Source organism: Theropithecus gelada, chromosome 5 (assembly GCF_003255815.1).
Source record: "Theropithecus gelada isolate Dixy chromosome 5, Tgel_1.0, whole genome shotgun sequence".
In the NCBI taxonomy this organism is placed as follows: Eukaryota; Metazoa; Chordata; class Mammalia; order Primates; family Cercopithecidae; genus Theropithecus; species Theropithecus gelada.
Window position 1 is genome coordinate 85,619,073 of NC_037672.1, and position 27,943 is coordinate 85,647,015.

Genomic DNA, 27,943 nt, shown 5'->3' on the forward strand with positions numbered 1-27,943 from the left:
CTTAGAAAACTGCTGCCATGAATGCAGGAAGCTGGAAGCCACACTCTGATGTCATTAGAGTGACAACAGATGCCTGTTTCTTCCCCCATTTCCCAATTTCAGAGGGCAAGTACAGGGCCTTTTCTTTACATTCTGTACACTTACCTTCTGGGCTGCCTGAAGCCTACAGTTTCCTGATTAAACATGAGATTCTTCCATCTGGTAAATTATCCTCCATCACAGACATCACGCCATGGGAGTGTGCATGCCCCATGCAGAAGCTCAGTAGGGCACTTGGTATGTTATGACCAAAAGCTCCTACAGTATGAGTCAGGTGAGTGCAGTTACTGTTGGATTGGCTTTGGACATAGTTCTAATTCCAGTAAGGAGAAAACAGCCAATGGGGGATCCAGTCCAGGATTCTGCCCTGACAGTTGCTCTGAGAACCCTTGTGTGAAGCAGCTCAACTGCCCGCCCCGTGACTGTGCATTGCATGCATCCCTCCCAACCCTGCAGTTACAGACACATCAAGTAACCTCACTTGCAATCACCTTCCACCTAAGGCCCCATGTGAAGATATATAATCTTTTCATTAAAAGATATCAACGAAAAAGGAGGGAGATGAGAGGGCAGAGATGAGATGCTTTAGTCCCATTCAGCACTTTTTACTTTCAGAGGACAGAAAAATGGCAACTCAAGAAGTGTCTCTTCCCTCACATCTGACAAAGATTCGCTGAGAACCGCACTGCATATCAAGAGAGCTGGCTGAGAGCGCAGGCCAGTAGGTTGGGGCTCGAAATCACAGCTTTAGGTACCCTTCAGGCTGTAGCCAATGCCTCCTGCCCATCGTCCTCTCCATCAGTATCTACCTAGGGCAAATGCCAGACATTGCTTCTTTATAAAATAGACTAGGCATGGTACATAACATAGTCTACATTTTGCTTGAATCTTATGTAAAAGAAGAGAGAGAAAACGCAATTCAATGTTTGCAAGGAAAATAAAATCTGTTTACATGCCAGTGACCTTGAGTGCAAATTATCTGCTACCTCAACCAAACATTGGAAGTTTGATTTTTCCTTTACTTCAATGAAGGGCAATAGGGGACTGAGTGTTTGAGACAGAATATAGGTACTAAGGCACCATTAGGTATTCTGCTCTTGTATCTGACTTCAGGAAACACTTTGTCCCAGCCAAAGCAATGACTCATCCTATGCCACCAGTGTTACAATAGGAGCTTGATTTGCTGCAGTAGAGCAAACAGCGCAACACTCCTTAGAAAAGCTCTGCTCCAGCGTTTCTGGAAGATTAATTAAAGTCAGTGCAGGAAATGGAAAATCACTTTTACCATTTTACATTAAAGAGAGATGACCAAAACACAACTGAAAGTACCAAAGGCTTTAGTTCAGAAAGCCAGTAAATATTGCTGCATTTGTTTGCTTTTGTTTACTGTTGTTTAGTTTTGTTTTTCTTTTTGGCATGTGACAAAAGATAGTATAGGTATCAGAGCCAGGGAGATTTTCAGGGATTCTGAGATTAGACATTCTAAAGAAGTGATAAAATTGCTAGCAACCATAGACCAATGGTAACTGGTAGAGTCTTTTGATTTAGATTTCATACTTGGATTCATTCAACAATTATTTATTACTTATCCACTATGAGAAAGACTTTAGAGAAAATACTAAGATAACATAATATGTTCCTAATGTATTAAATAAGATAGGAAGTGATATACTCCATGAGAAGAGGGTGGTTATTTCAAGGATGGAATTATCATTTCTAAATGAAGGCAGCTTTCTTGTAGAAGGGAAAATGAGTTGGCCTTGAAGGATGAATAAAACACAGAACGTTTGGAAATCAGAGAAAATTTTGAGTAATGAGCACAAACAAATGAAGGTGAGAAAATGCAGGGAGTCAGGGAGCAGAGGGTGATTAATGCTGCCTGCAGCAGAGGACACTTAGGAGAGAGATCAGCTAGACGGGAAGGGCAGCTTAGGATGGGATTTGTGGGAGATCATGAAACAGACTAAGCGCATGGCTATGTGGGAAACGTGTTCCACCTTCACGATTTGTGAGCAGGAGTTTTATTTAAAACTTTAACAAACAGAGCAGACAGGACAGCCACAGGGCTGGGCAGGGTCCTGGAGGGCCACTTGTGGGCCAGGTATTAACCCTTTCGTCATGGACTGTAGGGTGGTATGGGGGTATCCCAAGAAGGGTTAGAACAGCTAGTGTGTGGGAAATGGGAGGCATTTGGGAGTCTGAAGGAAATGACTATTTACCAATGAGTACAGAGTATTTCAGAATTTTACCACCTGATACAGCCACCCTGACATATATACTAGCTGAATTTTAGCAACAGAATAAAAAACACATCTACATCAAAGCCAATCTAAGCTGTGGATCTGTAGCCTGGACCTCTAGTTGGATGTCCGCAGGTACCTCCGTATGTCTAAAACCAAACCCATCATGTTCTTTCCTAAATGTGTAACACCTTATGATTACTTCACAAAATGGGAGCATAAGTCATCCAGGTGCTCACATCAAAACTCTGGGGATCATTATCAGGCCCATAAGATCATTGCCAGCATATGGACCCCCCTCCTGGTTTTAGGGAACCTCCATTATGTAAATTTTAATGGGAGCCAGGACTACTCCCTATTTCACACTCTATACTCCATATTTCACACTCTGTACTTCTGCCTTCAGAATCTTCTCAAGTTCCCGGAATGTTAGACTAGAAACCAAAACACAGTGGTCCTGAATCTCAGGTAGTCTCCCATTTTCCCAGTAAGACAATCCTCCTGTCTCCCAGCAAAAGAGAAAAAGAAGTGTCTTTGGAAGACTTTTTGATCAATTTAAATATATACTATCTTTGAACTCACGGACATAGAGAGCAGAAGCATGGTTCCAGAGGCCAGGAAGGGTAGTAAGGGGCTTTGGGGGAGGGGGGATGGTTAATTGATACAAAAAAAAAAAAAAAATAGAAAGAATGAATAAGACCTACTATTTGAAAGTCCAATATGGTGACCACAATCAATAACTTAATTGTACATTCTTAAATAACTTAAAGAGTGTAATTGGATTGTTTGTAACTCAAAGGATAAATGCTTGAGGGGATAGGTACCTCATTCTCCATGATGCTTATTTCACATTACACACCCATGTCAAAACATCTTATGTACCCCATAAATATATATACCTGCTATGTATCCACAAAAATTAAAAAAAAAAAAGAAAGCCATTAAAAAAAATCCAATGCTATTTTACACTGGATAATGTGCTATTTTGGAGAAAATTATAATACATATTTGAGCAAAAAGCCAGGTGTTTTGTTTTTTAATATAGTGTATTTGTTTATAGACTAAGTTGCTACAAAAAAGAGGCTCCAAAATACAGTGACTTAAACAAGTTAGGAGTTCATTTCTGTCTCTTCTAACATTCCTTATGTTGATGAGCGGCACAGGACAAGTAGATGCTGCCACTCTTTCTATTCTTCCTATTTTGTTGTTCCACCATCCCCTAAGGCCTTGATCTTTGGTTGATCACCATCTCCTAAGGCCTTGATCTTGATCTATGTTTGAGGCTCCCTCATGGGCACCACATCCACAGCCTACTCTTGAAGGGAGCGAGAGAAAGGCAAGGACAAGCTGATTTCTTTTAAGAGAGTGAGGCAGAAACTGCTCACACCACTGTTAAGAATTTAGCTGGTGGACACAGCCCACTATAGGGGAATCTGGGAGGTAGACTCTACCCAGCCATCCATATTCTTTGTCAAAACATGGGGAAGTTCTATTAGTGAAAAGGATAAAGGGAAAATAGTGGGGGACATCAGGAGCCTCTCCAAACTTGGGACTCTCAAATGACAGTATCTATAGGATTTTCTCTGGGGTGGTTCATGCGCTTTAGGGGTGCATCCTTCTACCCTTTACCTGGTGCACCAGGCTGCCTGTAGTCACCATGAAGTGTACAAACTTCCATGTACTCTTGTTTTCACATAGGGTCCTCGCTCCTACCCTCCCTTGCCTGCTATCTTGGAGCCTGGTGGTCTTCTGATTTTCTTTTTCCAGAGGATGAACTTCTGGTTTCATGTGGTGGCAGAGGAGGCTTTTTCCCTATCAATCTGGAATGGGAGTAGGAAAATGGGGTTCAAGTGCTCCATGGACAGATTTTTTCTCCTAAAATCCCTATCCTTGACTTCCCATCGCCTCTGCCTCCTGTGACCCCCGACGTCTTTTTCTGAGCTTTTCAGGGGTTCTTTGGGTGCTCATCCTTGCAGGAACGTAGGTTCCTTACCACTTTCTCGCCATTCCTGCACCACTGTTAAGTCTTCATAGATCCTAGTTCAGGGCTACACATCTCCTAGTGTCACCAAAGCTTGCATGTCTATATCTTATTCTCTTTATTATTTAGGGGATTTGGAAGGAAAATAGCTTTATTATTTAGGAGAAGGAAGTGAAAATAGCTTTACTCTACGTGAAACTGGAAACATTTTTTTCATCTGTATATGATGCTATAACTGGAAATTTTATCTCAAGCCACAAATATCCATTTGCTTAAAATAAGGACAGTTTTATTTTTCCGTTCATCCTGTGGCTGTATACTCATGATATCCACAAAGTAACCACTAATTCTATTTCATTTTCAAGTGATTTTTAGAAGGTTTATTGGCAATGATATTGAAGATTTGCAATTGTGAAGTCATCCCCCACCCCAATACTCCACTAAATCTGTACTGAATTTCTTTGCTTCCTTTTATGATGACCTTCATAGGCATACAAACTAGCAGTGACAGAGGTAGTTTCAGGCTATTGTTTCTTACTTTGTCGTTCAAAATAAAGTAAATCAGAGAGTAGCCTGTAATACAAAATATTTTTAAAAATCTAAATATAAGGCAACTCTCTTTATTCTGAGATATTTTTGGGGAACAAAACTTACTTTATATTTTGGCATGAAAGAACCAGACTTTCTTATACCTTCCTATTTTTGCTCATGTGAGGCCATGTACATAGAATACGCCCTTCAGTTTCTCCCTCTGGCTCACTCCTCCTCATCCTTCCAAACTCATTTCAGGTGCTGTCTCCTACAGGGAGCCTTCTTTGATCGCCTGATCACCTGATCACCTCCAAGAGCTCTTCCAAAGGCTGATCAGGTATTGCACCTGTGTGTTTCCACAGCACCCAATGTTACCCTTAAACTGCATTTCCTGTACTGTAATCTCTGGTTTATTTGTCAGTCTCCCCCACTAAACCATGAGCTCCTGGAGGGCAAGGTCCATGTCCTCCTTATCTTTACATTCCTAGCATCTATTAACCATGCCTGGAACATAGCAGTCTCTAGTTATGTATTCACTTATTAAATGAATAAGAGAAATGCCGGTTTCCAAAGAGAAACAAAAGTCCCTTGATAAAATTAGAGGCAGAGGAATTGGGAGCGGTAATTCACCTTAGTTGCTTTTATTCACTCATTCTCTCGGTGACTTTTATTAATTGAGCAAGCACAGAAAACTTCTATAAGACTCAATGAAACAGAATTTCAGAAATTAAAGTTTATCTTGGAGAACTGAACCATTGATTGATGGTCAGATAAAAAGATGTATAAACGTGTGCTTTCAGAATTTCTTTTACTCAAGGCCCTTTGGTTGCAATAAACAGAAATCCACTCAAGTTAGAAATGAGGACTAATGGATCCAGAAAGCACACAAGCCCTGTAATGAGTAACCACACTGGAGTGAAGAGCTAAGGAAAATTTCATAAGCACTTTATAGTCTGCCCTTTTCCATACGTCAACCAGAAACACAAAAGAAAATGGCAATTATTATAACATGGACTTTGTAGGCTGAACAGCTGATAACGCTCTGAGCTCCTTTCCTGCTTTCCCCCACTGTAGCCACCGTAATGCAGGCCCATCCATCATGCTGACAGCGTGGCAGGGCATCTGCAAACCTGGTGGGTGTGTGAATGGACTTAATCACAGCTGCACAGTGGAACTCTTGGGGGGGCGGGGCAGCACAGCTCACCAGACACATAAGAATAAGTTTCTGAAATAAGTTTAAGGAATGGCCTGAAGTCACAGAAGACAAACCTAAGAATCCTCTTTTTGAAGATCAAAATGGGTGTGGTGGCTTATGCCTATAATCCTAGTGCTTTGGGAGGACTGCTTAAGGTAGAGTTTGAGACAAGCCTGGGCAATACAGCAAGATCCTGTTTCTACAAAAAAAATTAGCCAAGTGTGATGGCTCATGCTTGTAGTCCCAGCTACTAGGGAGGCTGAGGCAGGAGGATCGCTTGAACTCAGGAGTTGGAGGCTGCAGTGAGTCACGATCACACTACTGCACTCCAGCCTGCATGACAAAGTGAGACCCTGTATTTAACAAAAAGAAAACGATCAGGCATGCAGTTGGCTAAATAGAAGAGCAACTGTATCTGAGCTCTGCTTAAATTGGCCTCCTAATGCCAGAAAAAAAGGCAAACCAGGAAAAAATGTACAATACACAAAACAGTGTTGATGAGTTTTGTGTAATTTGTTCCTCCAAGGAATTTCTCTGCGGTACCCCACTCCCCCTCCCCAGTCTATGTTAGGAATCCCCCTACCTAACCTCCACATGCTACAGTGCAATCCTTTGGCATATCTCTATCACAGTGTTTTTTGTCCACGTCCTCCCTGATCTTCCCCACTTCCTGAGGTGGGGAATAATGCCATTTCTTATAACCCATTTCATATGCCTTATGGGACAAGGAAAAGTATACACATCTAATAAATGAATACTATGTCTTACAGCTCTGTATTATCAGTGTCTAGTATGTGTCTGGAGCATATCAGATGGATGAATAAGAAAAAGAATAATTGAAATTAAAATATCTGGAATTTAATGGCCTTTTAAAAGTCCTGTTAAAAAAACCTGTCATAGGTTTAATCATTCCTCCTGACTTTCATCTCATTCATTTCACACCCAAACAGCAGAACAGATGTTCATCGGTACTATCTAAAGTGTGCATATTCTACAAGTCTATAATTTTGAGGTAATTATAAGATAAAGCTTTTTGTGTTAGTCTGGTGGTGTTAACACGTAAGAGTCTGGGGCAGGGGGTGGGAGCGGGGGTCCCAGGACATGGGGACGCTGAACGCTCACTGACTCTGAAGATGGCTAACTTTGTTATCACAAAGGTTGATTTAACTTGACAATATCTATCCTATTTCTAGATTTAGACACTTGTTTTTAAGGTGCAAAGACAACCTGAATCCAGGTTCAGTCCTGCTTATTAAATGCAATGAGATGACATCTAGGTCATCTCAATTCAGCTAAACTTAGGGGAGAGGGAAGTTTTGATGGCTCTCTGTATCATTCTTGGATGAAAACATTCTTAGATGAAACATGTCAACATGTACTCTGACATTAAAGGCCAGTCTCCACGTCTGCGAATGGAGCATGATGACACCCACTTCATAAGGCCATGCTAATCTCTTTCTTGTTTCCCCAAGGAAATAAAAATAACCTCTCAAATTATCTTCCCATAGACATCTCACAAAATGAAAGTTTCTAAGTTCTATAATATTATTATTAAATAATATTTATTATTATCATTTTTTGAGCCTGTCGTGCAGGCGGGAGTGCAGTGGCACCATCTTGGCTCACTGCAACCTCTGCCTCCCGGGTTCAAGTGATTCTCCTGCCTCAGCCTCCTGAGTAGCTGAGATTACAGGCACGTACCACCATACCCAGCTAATTTTTGTATTTTTAGTAGAGACGTAGTTTCACCATGTTGGCCAGGCAGGTCTCCAATTCCTGACCTCAAGTGACCTGCCCTCTTCGGCCTCCCAAAGTGCTGGGATTACAGGCACGAGCCACTACACCCCACCTGAAGTGCTGATGTAATTTTTACATAAGTTTAAAAAACTCTGAACTTGGTGCTTTTGGTGACTCCGTTTCCTAATCAGTGAAAGGAGGGACTTTGAACTAACTGATCTTTAAAACCCTAACTACAAATTTCAGGAAGGACGTAAATGGGCAGCTCACAAAAGAAATAAAAATGGCCAGTACACAGGTACAGATATTTTCTTTTTTTTTTTTTTTTGAGACAGAGTCTTGCTCTGTTGCCCAGGCTGGAGTGCAGTGGCGCGATCTTGGCTCACTGCAAGTTCCGCCTCCCGGGTTCACGCCATTCTCCTGCCTCAGTCTCCTGGGTAGCTGGGATTACAGGTGCCCGCCACCATGCCCAGCTAATTTTCTGTATTTTTAGTAGAGATGGGGTTTCACTGTGTTAGCCAGGATGGTCTCGATCTCCTGACCTCATGATCCACCCGCCTTGGCCTCCCAAAGTGTTGGGATTACAGGCATGAGCCACCATGCCTGGCCACAGGTACAGATATTTTCAACATCAGTAGCAACCAAAAAAGTAAATTTACAAAATGAAATACCGTCTTTAAAAAAAATCAGATTGGCAAAGATAGAATAATATCCTTCTTTAGCAGTGTCAGGAAGAATCACTTTCATCACTGTACAATATCTGGAGTGGCTATTTGGCAATATGTATCAAAAGTCCTAAAATAACATGGCAGATTATATTTTCCAGAAATGGCTGCACCGCTATATCCATCCTCTCCATGTTCTTACAATGAGTTGTTGATGCTGCTCCATTGACAGGTGGGAGTCTATGTGACCTGCTCCACCTGGGTGGGCCTGTGACTGTAGTGGAAGGGATGCTGCATGGTTTCCAAGGCTAAGTTAGAAAAGAGGACAATGCTTTCACCTGCAGCTCTACTGGGACACAAGGCTCTGAAGCCCTAAGTGGCTATGTAAGAAGTCCAGCTACCCTGAAGCCAACATGTAGAGAGACCACATATAGAGAAAGATGCCAGAGGGATGCCAGCTGTCCTAGCTGTTCTAGCCCCCTGATCTTTGACTCTTCCCAGCACTGGCAACACACATGTGAGTGAAAGAGCCTTCAGAAGATTCCAGCCTGCAGTCTTCAAGCCTCCCCAGCCAATGTCAATTGGAGTAGACATAAGTTGTCATGACTGAGTCATATCCAGACTGCAGATTCGTGAGTAAATTAAATGTGGTTGTTGTTTTAAGTACTCAGTTTTGGGGCAGTTTGTTATGTAGCACTGGATAACTAGAAAATTATGTAGACTGCTGGGTTAAAAGACATTTATATATCTGGATGGATAAATAATTAGTTCAGAGGTAATTGTTACATAGCACTAGATAACTAGATTATACAATACATATAACATATATCTTCATGTTATAGATATAACATTTATAATATATGAAAGTACACATTGCTAGGTTATAAGATATCTATACATATCTCCTATATTTATACATACTACACATATATGCCCATATTTATATCTACTGACTGATTCATCCATCGCTCTATCTACGTGTGTGTGTGTGTGTGTGTGTGTGTGTGTGTATGTATATGTAATATTTTTAACCTAGATATTTCAGTTCTAGGAATTTCTGCTAGGAAAATACCTAGAAAGTATACAAAAATATGGTTACATGGCATTCTTTCTAAAACTAAATACTGTGAAACCATTTAAAATGTTCAGCAACAGGCAAATGATTAAACATTTTATATGAATACAATCAATAATAGATAGTTAAAAAAAGTGATAATGTGAAGCTGCATTTAATGACAAGCTAGTGAGTAATGAATCAAAATTTTGATTAAAATCAAATCAAAATCAACCCAATTCTTTGCACCCAAGGTCCATCTTTCTTACTAATCTTTTATAGGACTTAAATGCATACAAGTGAATTTAATCTATAAAAAACTAGATTAATCATACTCATCATGGCTCATGCCTGGGTCTCTTTAAACTATGTATTTATTTACACAAAGATATTAATGCATATTGGTTTCATTTTATAAAAAGGAATTATAATCTATAACTGATTCTATAATTTGTTTTCTTCATTTTATTATATATTTCATAGATATCCCTCCAGGCCACATATTTAAATTTAACTCATTCTTTCAACCTTTCCCCCTATTAATAGACATTTCAGCTATTCCAGGTTTTTTCTTTTATATCACTATAAGCAATGTTAAAATAAATAAAGATATTCATACATCTTAGGCACTGATGCTTTTATTTCTATAGCATAAATTCTAAATTATGAGATTGCTGGGTCAGTGTGAATTGAAATGTTAATATACATTGCTAAATTACATTTCAACGGGGTTATAGCAATTCATACTCCAAAAAGTGATGCATGAGATTTCCCTGAATCTTCACCAACAACACATCCCTCCCCATCTGATTGGTGGGAAATGGTCTGAAGTTACGCATTTTTAACATATTTAAAATATAAACATTTATAATACATTGCAAATATTTTTTTTTCTGTTTGCTTTTTAATTTTCTCATGGCATATTTTGCAGCACAAAAGTTTTTTTTTTTTTCAGTCTTTGAAAATATTTTTATTGGTTGCATCTAAATTAATCTTTCTTTTGCTGCCCATTTTCAAGGTATTGAGCATTCTTCAGTTTCCTTCCCTCCACCCTGTTTTCTCATGTCATTGAGCCATCGTCCTATGTGACTCCTGGTTCCCATATGTCATCTCTGCCCCACAGTGGCCCACCTGTGTGAGTAGTTCAAGGCTGACATCTCTTCTGACTGGTTAGTGCCTAGTCCTGCCAATATTCAATGCTGAATTTTGAATGTCGTCTCTGACTGAAATTAGTTTCCTTAGCCACCGTGTTTGCTCAGGCTGCCACAATAAAGTACCACAACATGGGAGGCTTAAACAAAAGACATTGATTCTCCCTCAGTTCTTAGAGGGGAAGTCTGAGATCAAGGGCTATGTTCCCTCTGAAGGCCCTAGGGGAAGAGCTTTCCTTTCCTCTTTCAGCTTCAGGTGGTGGCTGACGATCTTTGGTGTTCTTTGGCTTGTAGACACATCACTCCAGTCTCTTCACATAGCCTTCACATCCTCTTCCTTGAGCATGTTTTTCTCTCCAAAGTCCCCCTTTTAAGGACATCAGTCATGCTGGATTAGGGCCCACCCTAATGACCTTACTGTAACTGCATCACCTTTGTAAAGACCCTGTTTTTGTTAAGTAAGGTCACATTCTGAGGTCCTGGGGATTAAGATTCCAACATAGCATTTTTCAAGGACACAATTCAGTTCTTAACAGCCACCAGCTACCCAGCCCAGATAACTCAGGCTGTGGTGGAGGCCTAGATTCATGCACAGATGGTGGGCAGGGCAAACCCACAGTTGGAAAATATGTTCTTGTCTTAGAACTCTGGCCAGAGAAAGCATGCCCTCTTGAACTCCTTCTTCCCAACCCTTGTCTTGTAGGTGCATCTACACAGATATAGATGCATGTAGTTTGTCTTTTCCTGTGTGAATGAGATCATAAAAGTTTTAAATTTTCTATAGCCAAACCAATCCATTTTTCCCTGTACGGTTGCTTAGACTGTTGTTTCAAAAGCTGAATCTACTATCAACAATGAGCATTTGTGGATGTGGGAGCAGTTAACAGACTAATCTGGACATGGTCGTACTTTCTACTGTAAGCATGTGGTGTGTGACCTTCAATTAGTACTTTGCTGCCACTGTCCTGAGAGACTGTATACTTGTGCAACTGTGAGTTCTAGACAAATGGTTTGTCTGATACTTTTGTTCAAAGAGAGCAATTCCACTACTCAAAAAACTTAGCTTTTACTGATAGAGATGTGAGCTGGTATTTAATGAGTCTGTAGCACTACAGAGCATGCTAATCTCTCTCTTGTTTCCCCAAGGAAATAAAAATAACCTCTAAAATTATCTTCCCATAGACATCTCACAAAATGAAAGCTTCTAAGTTCTGTAATATTTCATTGTTCCTAAACAGAATCCTTAAATGGTTTATGCAAATCCAGGTGGCTCCAGCTTTAGATGTCTTATCTGTTTTTGATGAAAGCTCTGACTTGACAAATACCCCCAAGATGTATTGTTTTATGGCATTTGGTCAGATAAGACTTAACGGGAGCTTTTACAATTTTTTCCCGTACTCCCACTGTATCTTCAAGGATACAATTATATGAATATAGGGTAAGGCATTTTATTTCTTTTAAAATCCATAGTTTGTAGACACATTAAAGTCTACTATATCACAGTATACATACAAATGCAATGAATTGTTGAAAACATGCCCTTAAACACAACAGGACTCTACTCTATGAGTTAAATTGGAGGTGGAACAGAGGGTGTATCTTGCTTAAATTCCTGATTGTTCTTAGCAGAAAATCATTCCCTTGGCTTTAATAGCACCACTATACTAATTTCTAAGCCTATATGTTCAGCTTTAGTCTTCTACTTATGTTCCAGTTGTCTACTGAAACATTTTCACTTGAAGCCACATCATATATAATTGTCATATGAAAATGAATTAATCAATACCCCCACCGTTTCCCAGTTTCTAGTACCACTAAGGCTTTAAACCTGGTGGTTACCTTTGTCCTACTCCATGCTTTTCCTTTACCCTATCAAATCCTGGCTCTTTAACCATTCTTGGTTGACTCTTTAATCATTTTTCTCTAAGCTTTGTTTCATTATTTTCCCTTTTTACAAAAATAATAGTTTTATTACAACAAACAGAGTTTAAAAATTTATGGAATCACCACACAATGTTCACAGCAGCGTTATCTATCACTGTTGATAAGTGGGAAGAACCTAAATAAATATCCATCAACTGATAAATTAACAAGATGTTATACAGATCCACACAATGGAAAATATTATTTAGTCATAAGAGGAATGAAGTACTTATTCATGCTACAATATGGATGAACCTTCACATTACGCTATGTGAAAGAAGCCAGAGTAATTCCATTTATTCTGATAGTCTGATAAGGCAAAACCAGGGGACAGAAAAGAGGTCAGTGATTGCCAGGGTCTATCAGAGAGGAGGAACACGGAGTGATTGCTACTGAGTATCAATTTGTTTCAAGGGTGATACTGAGTATCAATTTGTTTCAAGGGTGATGAAAACTCTAAAATTGGATAGTGGTGATGGTTGCATGACACTGTGAATATAGTAAAAAACACTGAGTTGTATACTTTAAAAGGGTGAATTTTTTGGTGTGTGAATTATATCTCAATAAAGCTATTATTAAAAATGATGGAGTCTACTAGATCTAGTGAGTCCAGAGAGATTGCAGGATACATCAATATATAGACATCAACTGTCTTTCTACATAATAAACAACTGAAAATTGAAATTACAAAAATGACACCATTTGTAAAATAGAACATAGTTAGGGATAAATCTGACAAAAGATATGAAAGATCTGTATGCTGAAAACTACAAAACAATTATAAGAGAAGTAAAAAATAACCTAAATAATTGGAGAGATATACCATATACATGGGTTGGAAGACTCAATATTGTTATTAATTCTCCCCAAATTGACTTATAGATTCAACACAATTCCAATCAAATTCTCATCAGGCAGTTTTGTTGAAGCTGACTGATTCTCAAATTCATATGAAACTGCAAAGTATCTAAACTTGCCAAAACAGGTTTTTAAAAGATGAACAAAACTGGGGAAATAACACTATCTGACTTTAAGTCTTATAAAGGCGCAGTAATCAAGTAATACAGTGTGGTATTGGCATAAACATAACTAGATAAAAGACAAACCAGAAGACAAGAAAGATAAACAATACAGAGTCCAGCTCATGTATATACTGACAACTGATTTTTGACCAAAGATGTAAAGGCAATTTAGTGAAGAAATGTTAGACTTTTCAACAAATGATGGTTAAAAAAACAACTGTATATTCCTATGCACAGCGATGCATGTCTATAGCTCCAGCTACTCAGCAGACTGAGGCAGGTGGATCTCTTGAGCCCAGGAGTTCAGCCTGGGCAATATAGCAAGGCCCTGTCTCTAAAAATAAAATAAAATAAAAATTTAAAAACCTGCCCTTCCAAAGATACTTTTAAGAGACTGAAATTATAAGTTATAGACTTGGAGAAGATATTGATAAATTCTATACCTAACACAGCATTTGAATCCAAAATATATTTTAAAACTCACCCAAGTTAATATAAGTAAACAAATCATCTAATTAAAAACTGAGAAAAGATATGAACATTTCACAAAGTAGATATACAAATGGTAAATAAGCACATGAAAAAAATGTTATGTAAAACTAGTTATTAAGAAAGATGCATGTTTTAAGCACTTAGGGATGCTGAGGCGGGTGGGTCACTTGAGGTCAGGAGTTCAAGACCAGCCTGGTCGATATGGTGAAACCCTGTCTCTACTAAAAATACAAAAAAAAAAAAAAAAAAAAAAAAAAATTAGCTGGGCCTGGTGGTGGGCACCTGTAATCCCAACTACTTGGGAGGCTGAGGCAGGAGAATCTCTTGAAACCAGGAGGCAGAGTTTGCAGTGAGCTGAGATTGCGCCACTGCACTCCAGCCTGGGTGACAGAGTGAGACTCCATCTCAAAAAAAAAAGAAAGATACATGTTTTAAACTATAGTGCTAAGCACCTATTACATTAGCTAAAACTACAAAGACACTGTGTGCTAACTGTTGGCCAGGATGTGGCAAAAGGGACCTCATATACTGTGATGGGAATGCAACTTTGGAAAACACTTGGGTAACTGCTTAAAAAGTTAAGCATACATCTGCCTTAGGATCCAGCCATTTCACTCCTAGGTATTTACCCAAGAGAAATGAAAACATGCCCAACCAAGATGAAAGACATCTAGAATATTCACAGAAGCCCCAAATAGGAAACAATCCAAATGTCCATCAAGAGGGGATAAACAAATTGTGGTATAACCAAACAATGGAATACTACTTGGTGATAAAAAGGAATTAACTTGGCAATAAAAAGGAATGTTAGAGCATTTGTACATGCTATAACATAGAGGAATCTGAGTTAATCAGAATAATTATGTTGAGTTTAAAAAGGTAGATAAAAAAGAGAACATACTGTATGATTCCATTATATAAAATTCTAGAAAATGTAAACTAATCTATGGTGACAGGAAGCAGATTAGTGGTTGCCTGGGGATGAGTAGGAGAGCAGAAACACAAAGGGGTAAGGAGCAGGAAGGCGGAATTACTGTACATATGCTCCTACCATGGGAGACTTGAGTTGGCTTTCATTTTTCTCCGTGTTTGTAACTTATTACAACTGCAATAAACACTATTATTCACTAATATTTTTTGTACATCCTTAGGTATTTCTTCATGGTGCACAGTATATACACAACACACGTTCTTCAGTGACTTAATCATTGGAAGGTCCATTTTATAGCTGCTCGAATATAAAGTCTGAATACGTAAATTGCTAGGTCAAAGAACAGCCACATTTTAACACTTGATGAGTTTTTGAAAAATGGACACCAGCATCCAGATCAAGAAAACCAACAGCAGCATCTAGAAGTCTTCTCATGCTCCCTATCCTGACTTGGCTTTTCCTGTACTTTATGAAAATGGAAATGGAATCAGGTAGCATGCACTCTTTTGTATCTGGCTTGTGTATGGTTGTGGATTGCTCATTACCATTGCTGCTTTACATTCTTTGTGAGAATCCACATATTTATCTCAAGTTAGGTTGATAGGCATTTGGGTAGTTTCTCGTTCTTTCTATTATTAGTGTTGGTCTTATAACACTCCACAGCATGTCTTTCAGTGAATAAATGCATGCATTTCTGCTGGGTATTCACAGGAGTGGAGCTGCTGGGTTACACATGCCTACAGTCAGCTTTAGAAGATAAGCAACAGAAGCTTTTAATATTAGAGAACAGGCAGAAACATACATTATTAATATTTGCATGATATTTATTTAACAAGTAATTTCATTAGTGAATACTTATTGAGCACCTATCATTGTCCAGGCATTGAGCAATGTGTTGGATATGTATTGCTGGACAATAGATACTGCCTCTTCTCTTGGGGCACTTAGAAAAAAATCTATATTCTAGGGTTAAACAGAAAGTCAGGATAAACTCAGTGTGTGTGCGTGTGTGTCTGTGTGTGTGTGTGTATTTCAAAACTATGTTAAAATATCATGATGTTCAAGAACGTAGCCTAGAAGGAAAATAAATCAGAAGAAGTGTAAGAGTGATTCCCTTTAGGTAAAGTGTTTGTTAACAATTTTTTCTTTTTCTTTTTCATTTTTTTTGTTTTGTTTTTTACTTTTCTATATTTTCCAGGACAACCAACCGTATTAAATTCCACATATATATGGTGGTCCAAGTCCACAAGGTACCTACCTGAAGACAGCTATGATGTTCAGAAGCGATGACATTCTCCAATCGACAAGCAATTTAGTCAGTACTTGTTGAACAACTGATACTGAATTCTGTCACAAAATCTTGCATGAACTTATTTATGTTGTTATATTTTGTTGTATTGTAGGCTCACAGAAAATGAGAATTGAAAGAAATGCTGGAACCCATTTAGTCCACCTGCTTGCAAATACTTTCAGCTCTGAAGACCTTTATTTGAAATTTTATGCAGAAACCTAATATATACAAGAGAGAGACTTGCAGCACTCTGAAGACCTTCGGAGCCTAAGCTCAGCCCTCGGTGACAGGTCCTAAGTGCCAAGAATCTTTCAGAAACACTGCTTGAAAACCATTGTTCAGGTTCAATCCCTTCATTTTCTAGAAAAAGAAGCTAAAGCAAGGCTATGAGGCAAGTTAGCTGCATAACTAGACCTTCTGACTCCATTTCATCTTTTCTAACACACCACTACTTTTTGAGTAGGAACAATGACAATGACCTGTGTCTTTGTGTCCCCCACCGGGGCCACCACAGACAGACAGCAGTGCTGAGTACATGCTGTTTAATAGAAAAATTGATACATACCTGCTTTTCAACTTGAAAGGGCCAAATCACCACCCATGGTTCATTACATGCAGAAAAAGCCCTGCATGCTTTTTATCAAAGGAGCTAAGGGTCACCTCAGTCACCATACCTAACCTGCTTAGCTGGCACCAAGGACGTACCCCAAAATCAATAAGAAGATTAAGATGTCAAACAGTAAAGCAGCTGGTGTATGTAATGGACTTAAAACCACAAAGAGGAAGAAGACCTATACTGAAGAAAGTTCTTCCTGCCCGGGGCAATTAATGTGGTGAACAGATGGGGAGAGATATGAACTATTTTCATGCTTTAATGGGAAGATAAAAGACACAAGGAAATAAGAAGCAGAAAATCCATAGTGCAGGGGCAAACATAAAGACATGCTTTTCTTTTTCCAAACAAAAGTTTTAATTGCTAAGCAGTCATACTTGCTCAGAGTTTTACCCCATTAGTTGTTTGTCCATCATCATAAAGGAACTGAGTCCTGGAGAGCTGTAATAAGACATCCAGTGATAAACCACAGAGCTGTGCAGGGGTAGCAATGAAGGTGAAAATGAGCTCCTGCATTCTGCTATACACCTTACCCCTGGCTGAGTTTGCAAAAAGGCAAGCTTCCCTTTATTCAGAAGATACCATATAGTACATTTAGAAAGGATGTTTACAATGATGATCATGAGGTAGTATTTGTATCAGCTAAGAAGCATCAGGATATATGTTCAATACAGTTTTATTGTGGATTTCTTATTGTGTTTGAGTTATTCCTCAGTTGGTAATCCATACATGGCATGGTAGAGGCCCTTTTCCATTCATTCACATGTATCTTAGTCCATTCAGGCTGCTAAAACAAAATACCTTAGACTGTGTAATTTATAAACAATAAACATTTATTTCTTACGGTCATAGAGGCTGGGAAGTCTAAGACCAAGGTGCCAGAATATTCAGTGTCTGGCGAGAGCCCTGTTCCTCACAAATGACGCCTTCTTGCTGCCTTCTCATATGGCAGAAGGGCAAAGAAGGGACAAACATGGTGTCCTCACAGAGCGGAAGAGATGGAAGGGCAAAAGGAGCTCTAGGCCAAAAGGGCATAAATCCCATTCATAAGGGCAGACCCACCTCCCAAAGGCCCCACCTTCTAATATCATCACCGTGGGGATTAGGTTCCAACATAATGAATTTTGGAGAAACACATACATTCAAACCACCCCACTGTGCTACTGAAACAAGCTGTCTCTGCTGTTTAGCTTTGCCCATTACAATTCATTTTGCTTATGCCTGCGAGCATAATTTTCCTGCATCACCACTGTTATAATCACTGCAATTTCTTACATTTGTGGAAAACCTTATGTATGACTTTCAAAACATTTTTCACAACTATTTTCTCACTTTATCCTCATCACATCTCTGCGCTATGTACTTGTCATTTGTCAAATACATAGGCTTGAGGATTTTATATGATGACTCTGAGGTCTCATAGTCAATAAATGGCAGGATTGAAACAGGAACCTTTAACTTCTGGGTTTTAGTCCATCATTCTTCTATCACAACATACTTTTCACTAACCTACATAAAGTACCATGAGATGTTCTCTGCTGTCCTCTTGATAAAAGTCCACAACCTCAGTGTGGCTTTTCAGGTCCTTCTCAATCTGGTGCCTTCACCTGTCTGACCTTCTCTCCCATTTCTCTGCAACCCACACTAGCTGCTTCCCTCATAACAACAGTAACACCCTCACCTGGAATGCCTTCCATTCGTGGTTTCTACATAACCAAATTCTTTTTTTTTTTTTGGTAGAGATGGGGTCTTGTTATGTTAACCAGGCTGGTCTTGAACTCCTGGGCTCCAGCGATCCTCCCACCTTGGCCTCCCAAACTACTGAGATTATGGGATTACAGGCATGAGCTACCATCCTGGCCTACCTAGGCAAATTCTGTATAGCCTTCAAGGCTTAGCACATGTGTCTGGTAGATATAATCTTCTACCTAGGCAATTAATGCCTGAATTATATATTTTAACATTTAATTATACTCAATATAATTTACAGTAAATCACAGTTGTTAAGTTTAATGTACTGAAGTCTTGTTTCTGTTAGAAGACCAATTTTTTTTTTTGTAGAGAGTGTTATAATATACTTTTATCCATGAACATATACCATTGTCCAGTACAGATTAAGTACACAGTAACAAAAGTCAGGGAAATTTTTGTTTCTGTACATTGCCTAGCATCATATGAGGACACAGTCCCTGAAATGACTGGGGTTAGGGGGAGAGGCAGAATTTCAGTCTTGGAGTAATGGGGGTACCAGGAAGGCTCCAAGGTAGGGACAGGGTAGGGGCCTAGGACCTGAACTTGGGTATACAACAAAAGGAGAACACGCAGCATGGCTGACCTGATGCTCCTTACATATATCCTGCTTTGTAAAGAATTAGCTTCAATACTGAGCCAGGTCTAAACTACAGGTAGAGGGTAAGTGGTTCCTAAAAGGCAGGGAGAGGGAAAGAAAAAAAGAAGGAGAATACGACCAGGCAGACTACTGGTGGATTGTGTCCTAGGACAGTTACCTTCTGTAAGGCAGTTTGTATTGCGAGATATAACACACTTCTTGCTGATCATGAGAAACAGCACTCATTTAAAAAACCCAGGTGATTCTCTAAATCAAAATGTGGCCCATATTTGTTGTTTTAAATAAAGTTTTATTGGAATACCCATTTGTTTAAGCCCTGCCTGTGGCTATTTGTGCACTGTTAAGATGGAGTTGAACAGTTGCAGCCAGTCTACGTGGCCCGCAAAGCCTAAAATATTTACCATCTGGCCCTTTGCAAAAGTTGGCCGATCTCTGCTCTAAAATCTAGTTCTGCCTTTTATAAGGGGATCATAAAGCAATTTTTAGCAACGGAGACCCAGAAGCTGTCAGTAGATTCAGAAAGACCAGGAAGTTTCCTTCTGTTATTAATGATGTGTTGTTGTATGACTTTATCACTTAACCACTCTAACTTAGTGTATCTACCAGTGAAGTTGAGATTCTTTTACCCACTCTTGCGTCTCAGGCCTGAAATTTTCTAGCACTTTTGTACTGTGTCTGGCTATGATTATTCCCTAATGCTCATGTTCAGAAGAAATGTTACAAGCAGAAAAAGAAAATGAGTTCTTTATATAATAGTCACACTATTTACAGCAACAATTTGCTTATCTGACCACAGGAAGTAGCAGATTTTGAGTTAACAAAAGTATATCTCTCACATTACAATGACCACTTTTCTTGGAATCCTGTTTTAGTCCATTTGTGTTGCTATCAAGGAACATCCAAGGTTGAGTAATTGATAAAGAAAGGCGCTTTATTTGGCTCCCACGTCTGCAGGCTGTATAAGAAGTATGGTGCCAGTATCTGCTTGGCTTCCGGTGAGGGGTCGGGCTACTTCCACTTAGGGTGTAAGGCAAAGGGACGCTGGTAAGTGTAGTGATCACATGGCAAACGAGAAGAAGCCAGAGGGAGGAAGGAAGTGAGAGAGAGAGAGAACGAGAGAAAGAAAGAGAGAGAGAAAGACACACACACAGAGAGAGAAAGAGACACACAGAGAGAGAGGTGTGAAGGAGAGGAAAAGAAAGAGGGAAGGGAAGGCAGGTGCCAGGCTCTTTTTAACAACCAGCTCCTGGGAACAAATAGAGAACTCACTCACCTTTCCTTGCCCCACAGGGAGGGCATTCACCTATTCATGAGGGATTCATCCCCTACCATGTCCCAAACACCTCCCATTAGGCCCCACGTCCAACACTGGAGATCAAATTTCAACATGAGGTTTGGGGGACAAACATCAAAACTACAGCACTATCTTAAATGGATTTCTCAAATTTTCTCTTAGCAACAGAGCATACAGAACAAAATTTTACCCTTTTTTGTTAACTCAGAATCATCATAATGAAATTTACTGCACTATAGACCTCTGGAGTCCCTAAGGAATGGAGGTTAATTGAGCCAACACAAAAGGGCCAAGAAAACTCATTTCATTGCTCTTGTATCTGCGTTTCTCCTCTCTCATTCTCAGCAGCTGATCTGCAATGGAATATACCAGGACTGAAAGGTGATCTATATCAACCACCAATCTCACAACACAATTCCTAGATCTCAAACAATGTGCCCATCTAATGGGATGGTTTGGTCTAGTTTAGTTCACCAAATCGTCAAATATTTATAATGTGCCTCCTCTGGGATAGTCAGAGTCCTACATTCAATGATGATTAAGGCATGATTTCTGCCCTTAAGGAACATGACTCCAACCTTGGTAGAAAATCCGACGTGACCATATGTGGATAAGAAGGCCCCACTTCTTACAACTTCACATTTTGCTGTTATGCTCATTCAGGCCCAATATTTCACTTTCAGGGTTCCATTCACACATTCATTGTATTTTCCGGTGACACTGAATAATATCTAAATGGACAAGGAGAAAGTTGAAGAGCAGGATGGAAAGCAAATTCAGGATTCTGCCTTACAGCAACAGCTTGAAGATGTGACTTCCAAGAATGGGTTCTACCTAAAAATGGAGACTTCCTTGTATTATACAGTAATATCTCAAAAATTATTTCACAGCTAATGTTATGATCTTGAATTACTTCCTAAAGGCCCAGGAAGACATTAGATAGACTGGGCATGATAATCCTGCTTCACTAACTGGTCATTCCTGTCTCACTTTCACAATGATGAACGAAAGGGAAGTCCTAAATATTTCTACCTAATCAAGTATTGTAAATCAAGGTGTATGATTTTTTCCCTTTATAGTAAGACTTTAGGCACCCCTAAAACTCAAAATCAAATATATTACAAAGAATAAGGGGTACTTGGGGAAAGAGAAATATGGAAGAGAAATAGAAGATGAGAGAAATAAATGGAAGGCAGATAAGAAGAAACAGGTTCAGGGAGGCAGAAGAGATGAAGGAAAGAGAAAAGATAAAGATCAAGATGAGAAAGACATAGAAGAGGAATATTCAATCAAAATGTCTTTATTCAAAAATAACCATGTTGAGGCTGGCATGGTGGCTCACGCCTGTAATCCCAGCACTTTGGGAGGCCTAGGTGGGTTGATCATCTGAGGTCAGGAGTTTGAGACTAGCCTGGCCAACATGGTGAAACCCTGTCTCTACTAAAACTACAAAAAAATTAGCCAGGTGTGGTGGTATGTGCTGTAATCCCAGCTACTCTGGGAGGGTGAGGCAGGAGAATCGCTTGAACCCGGGAGGCAGAGGTTGTTGCAGTAAGCCAAGATCGTGCCACTGTACTCTAGCCTGGGCGAGAGAGCAAGACACCATCTCAAATTAATAATAATAATAAATAAATAACCATGTTGAGAGAAGATCACAAATGAAGAGCTAATCTCCTTGCAAGAATAAGTGTGTGGAGACCAAAGAGTGAAGACTTAAGGTAGACAATGAAGGGCACATGGCCTAAGGCTTTATCCTCTGACACTCAACCCTCTCCAGATCTTTTACCAATTGAGGACAGTTCTCCCAGCTTCAGGGTAAAGGAGACAGTGAGGTCACCTGCTTCCAGGAGCAGTCTCACACTGGAAGAGCTGGCTTTAAGCCAAAAGACACTATGTGGTAAACTAGAACTAGCAACTGAAGAAAAAACATGTTTGAAGCAGGATTAAGTACATATATGGTTAAGCAAAGTAACAGAAAGAAATTAGGTCAGTATAAGACTATATAACATAGAGGTTGTACTAATTTACATTCCCACCAGTCGTGTATAAGCATTCCCTTTTCACCACATCCATGCCAACATCTATTTTTTTTTTTTTACTTTTTAATAATAGCCATTCTGGCTGGGGTAAGGTGGTAGGTATCTCCCTGTGGCTTTGATTTGCATTTTCCTAAATAACTCGATTAAACCATCACTATGTACAGATGATATGATGAAAAACTCAAGAAAATTACCTGAAAAACTATTAAAACACAGGAAAATTTAGAAAGTCTGATGAATGTGAAGCAATGGCTTCCATAAATAACAAACAGAAGACATAACAGACGAAAAGACCTCAAGTATAGGAGCCAACACAATAAAAGACCTAGACCTAAACTTAATAGAAATGTGAAGGAGATACATGAACAAAATTTCAAGTCATTTTTAAAGAACAGACAAGTGACCAAATGGAAAAGCATAGTGTGGCCTCAGATAGGAAAAACTGACATCACAAAGATGTCATTCTTCTTAACCTAGAAGTCAAATGCAATTCCTATAAAAAAGAATAGTGAGGAAAGCTCTGAAAAAAAAGAGAGTAATAAAAAGAAACTAGCTCTGTCACATATTAAGATATTTTACAGACTTCAACAATTGAAACAGGCCAGGCATGGTGGCTCACATCTATAATCCCAACACTAGGAAACCAAGGACAGAGGACTGCTTGAGGCCAGGAATTCAAAACCAGCTTGGGCAACAGAGCAAGACCCTGTCTCCACAAAAAATTAAAACATTAGCCAGGCCTGGTGGCAAGTGCCTGTAGTCCCAGCTACTTGGAAGGCTGAGGTGGCAGAATCACTTGAGCCCGTAAGTTCGAGGATGCAGTAAGCTGAGATTGCATCACTCTACTTCAGCCTGGGCACAGAGTGAGACTCTGTCTAAACAAATAAAAATAATAAGAATAGTAACAAAACAGTGTGAAACTGTTGTATTAATAGATAAATCAATGGAATAGAACCGAAGGCTCAGAAAACAGACCAAATACATTTAAGAATTTACTATATGATAACAATGGCATCTTAAGTCAGTGGAGAAAGACAGACCATTCAATAAGTGTTGCTGGGACAGCTGGACAGCCAACTGGAAAAGAAAAAGTTGGAACCACTCACACCGGACATCAGGATAGACTTCAAGTAGAACAAAGACTAAAATATTAAAAATGAAACCATAAAAGTACTAGAAGACCCACAAAAATGAGGCATGATCTGTCCCTGATGGAAGAACACACCACATATGAAATAGTCTTGAAAGGGAAAAATTAATCTAAATCTGAAAGCACCTCAATCCCCACCAATTTATAGAAAATAAAGAGGACAGAGGAACATTTATAAAGTACGCCACAGGGATACAACTAGCAAAACCCAGACTGTGGGAGACTCAAGAGAACAAACTCAAGGTATTATTGGTGGGGGGGGGAAGAAAAGAAAAGAACCAAGAAAAAAGAAAAAGAGATGAACCTCTGGATTATCTGGATTATGAAAAAAGAAAAAGAGATTAAAGCCACACTGCCTTAGTTCCGGAGCTCATTATCTCTTGTCTGCTGTCAGCTTCTTCAGGAACTTCTACTCAGGAGATTTTACCATGGTCATTATAACGTGAAGACCAGCTTTTTTTTTTTTTTTTTAAGTTTACTGGTTTCTTAATTTTTATTTCTTTCTGTAATTAATTTTTTTTTGTTGTTGTTGTTTGAGACGGAGTCTTGTTCTGTTGCCCAGGCTGGAGTGTGATGGTGTGATCTCGGCTCACTACAACCTCAGCCTCCCAGGTTCAAGTGATTCTCCTGCCTCAGCCTCCCAAGTAGCCAGGATTACAGGCGCACACCACCAACATACCCGGCTAATCTGTGTGTGTGTGTGTGTGTGTGTGTGTGTTTTCAGTAGAGATGGGGTTTCACCATGTTGGCCAGGTCGAACTCCTGACCTCAAGTAATCCACCAGCTTTGGCCTCCCAAACTGCTGGGATTACAGGGATGAGCCACCACACCTGGCCCTTTAATTTAATTTTTAAACAGGTAAGACATTCCCAGAGGTGAAAAAATTCAAAGTTAAAAAAGGCATAAAGTGAATTCTTTTAAATTTATTTTTATTTATCTTATATGTCTATATATATTTATTTCAATTGTTGTTGGGGTACAAGTGGTTTCTGGTTACATGGATGAATTATATAGTGGTGAATTCTGAGATTTTAGTGCACCCCTTACCCAAGGAGTGTACACTGTACCCAAGACATAGTATTTAATCTTCACTTCCCACCCACCCTCCCCACTTCAGAGTCTCCAAAGTGCATTATACCACTCTGTATGTCTTTGCATATCCATAGCTTAGTTCCCACTTGTGAGAACATACAGTATTTGACTTCCCATTCCTGTGTTATTTCAATTAAAATAACAGCCTCCAGTTTCATCCAAGTCACTGCAAAAGACCTTATTTCATTCCTTTTTATGGCTGAGTAGTATTCTATGATATGTGTATACCACATTTTCTTTATCCACTCATTGGTTGATGGGAACTCAGATTGGCTCCGTATCTTTGCAGTTGTGACCTGTGCTGCAATAAACAGATGCGTGCAGGCATCATTTTGATATAATGACTTCTTTTCCTTTGGGTAGATAGCCAGTAGCCAGTAGTGGAATTGCTGGGTTGAATGGTATATCTACTTTCAGGTCTTTAAAAAAATCTCTATACTATTTTCCATAGAGTTTGTACTAATTTACATTCCCAACAGCAGTGTAAAAGTGTTCTGTATTCACCACATCCATGCCAACATCTACTGTTTTTTGACTTTTTAATAATAGCCATTCTGGCTCGGGTAAGGTGATAGGTGGTGCACTGTGGTTTTAATTTGAATTTTCCTAATAATTAGTAATGTTGGGCATTTTTTCACATGTTTGTTGGCCATTTCTTGGCCATTTGTACATCTTCTTTTGAGAAATGTCTGTTCATGTCATTTGCCCACTTTTTCATGGGATTATTTGGGTTTTGGAGTTGTTTTGTTTTGTTTTTTGATTTTTGTTTTTTGTTTTTTTGCTGATTTGTTTGAGTTCCTTGCAGATTCTGAATATTAGTCCTTTCTTAGATGCATAGTTTGCAAGCATTTTCTCCCATTCTGTGGGTTGTCTGTTTACTCTGATGATTATTTCTTTCGCTGTGCAGAAACTTTTTAGTTTAATTAGGTCCCATTTATTTATTTTGGTTTTTGTTGCATTTGCTCTTGGGGTTTTAGTCATGAATTCTTCTTCCCACCCCATTCCTCAAGCCAATTTCCTTTTCCTCAAAATACTGCTGTTTTATGTGAACTTCTCAATATATTTTTATACATTTACAAGAAAATCTTAACCGATACTCTTTTGTCCCCTTAATAACAAATATGTACGCCAAAGATACTGTTCTTGCTTTTCTTCAGTGAAGTATTTCAACAGCTTCCAAATTCATTTTCTTGACTGCAATCTTGTACTTTCCAATCCATTCTTCATGTGGCTGTTGGGTTGATCATTCTAAAATGCAGATCTGATCATGATTAAAAACTTACAGTATCTCCCTCTTAACTACAGGATCAAGTTCAACTCCCTCGCATGGCACAATATTCAACACCTTTCATAATCTAGCCCTTACCTACCCTCTTTCCAGTGGTTTGCCTTACCACTCCTCACTACAAATCACGAACCCCAAGGACACTGGATTCTGAATACACCAAATGCTTTCGTTGTCCATGATTATCCCTCTACCTGGAACTTCTTTTCACTTCTCTATCTGGTGAGTTTCCACTTTCTATCTATCTCTCAAGATCCAGCTAAATGATACATCCTTTTGGAAGCCTGCCCTCACTTGTCCCAAGCAGAACTACCAGGGACTGTGCTCCCCTATTAGGACTAATCAATTTTGCCATCCACTATGCCCACAGAGTCCTTTGTTTAAGCCTATAATACACTACATGTCACGGTGTACCATATTATTATTTGTAATAGTCAGTAGTGAATAAATAAAAGATCATGCCTTATGGTCAACCAACCCCTTCCCCAAAGAATCCTAACTTCAAAGAATGGAATTCCAAAAAGAATATCAAAAGCCAGGCTTGCAAAGAATTTTACCAGTCTACTAAAATGAATTTATTGGTTTGCCTTCATTCCAGATGGTCCTTGAAATCAACATCTTGTATTATTCACACAGCACACCAACAGCTGCAGGGAGGCTTGTACCCTTCTTCCGGCAGGCCCCAGCAGGCCATCTGACTCCTTCAAAGAACACCAACTTACCCGTGGGCATACACCAGCGAAAACCCCACTGTCTCATATCCTAGTGAGCAGAGTGAAGTTTCACAAGCTTATTTATGGACAGCCAACAGTTGGTTACAAGAGCAGAGACTGAAAATCACAAGTTCCCCTAATTAGATCCCTGTGCTAATCTCCCAGAAAACAAAGGACTTCAGTCTATTTTTTTTTTTCTTGTATGTTTAGGAGTATTTCAGTTTATGATGAAAGTAAGAATTTGGCTGCAGAAAAACACTTGATCAGTAACAAGAATACAGGTATGGTTGCTGATCAAAGCTGCAGTGAAGGAGCTAGTGTAATTGGCCCTCCAGACCAGTGCCCTGCCTACGGTACCAAAGGTAAGTTTCTGAGTGATTTTATTCCTTTTTTTCCTCTTTCAATCAAATATAATCTTATTTCCTTTCTTGTATTTCTTTCAACCAAATACTCCCAATTAGTTTCTTCATATTATCTGCCTGCAGTATTATACTGTAAGCCTAAATGCCTGAATGCACCAAATGGTCATTTATGCTTTCACAGATTATAACAAATCTCTTACCCAATACCTTTTACAACTTCTTACTAAACACACACATTTAAGCACTGACCTAAATCATGACTATCTAACTGTCCCTGGAATCATGGAACTTTAAGCTAGAAAGTATCTGAGAAATCACCTAGTGATCCAATCCCCACAATGAACACTTACTAAACAAAAGGTGAACATACTTCTCCAAGATCACATGAGTTGACTCCATAACCTTGACCAGGATGTTTTCCTAATATTGATTTCAGCGGAGCCTGGGAGCTCACGTCTGTAATCATAGCACTTTGGGAGGCTGAAATAACAATCTTATTGTTCTCTCTTGAGGCCAGGAGTTCAAGACCAGCCCGGCCAACATGGCAAAATCCCATCTCTACTAAAAATATAAAAATTAGTCAGGAGTGGTGGCACGCACCTGTAATCTCCAGCTACTCGGGAGGCTGAGGCATGAGAATCACTTTCCAGGAGGCAGAGGTTGCAATGAGCTGAGATCACACCACTGCACTCCAGCCTGGGCAACAGAGCAAGACTCTGTCTCAAAAAAAAAAATAATAACCTAATATTCATTTTACTGTTATTTCTTTTTTTTTTTTTTTTTTTTTTGTTTT

The 27,943-nt window shown here is 39.2% G+C and overlaps 1 protein-coding gene and 1 long non-coding RNA gene across 2 annotated transcripts in view; one reads left to right on the forward strand and one right to left on the reverse strand.

The window, feature by feature from the left end:
* The window catches only part of KIAA1211 (KIAA1211 ortholog), a 157,141-nt gene that overhangs the window by 81,195 nt on the left and 48,003 nt on the right, over positions 1-27,943 (reverse strand). The window lies entirely within an intron of this gene.
* LOC112624738 lies at positions 435-17,551 on the forward strand. The gene is made up of 2 exons (XR_003119469.1): positions 435-510; positions 16,160-17,551. It is a non-coding gene; the product is annotated as an uncharacterized LOC112624738 (long non-coding RNA).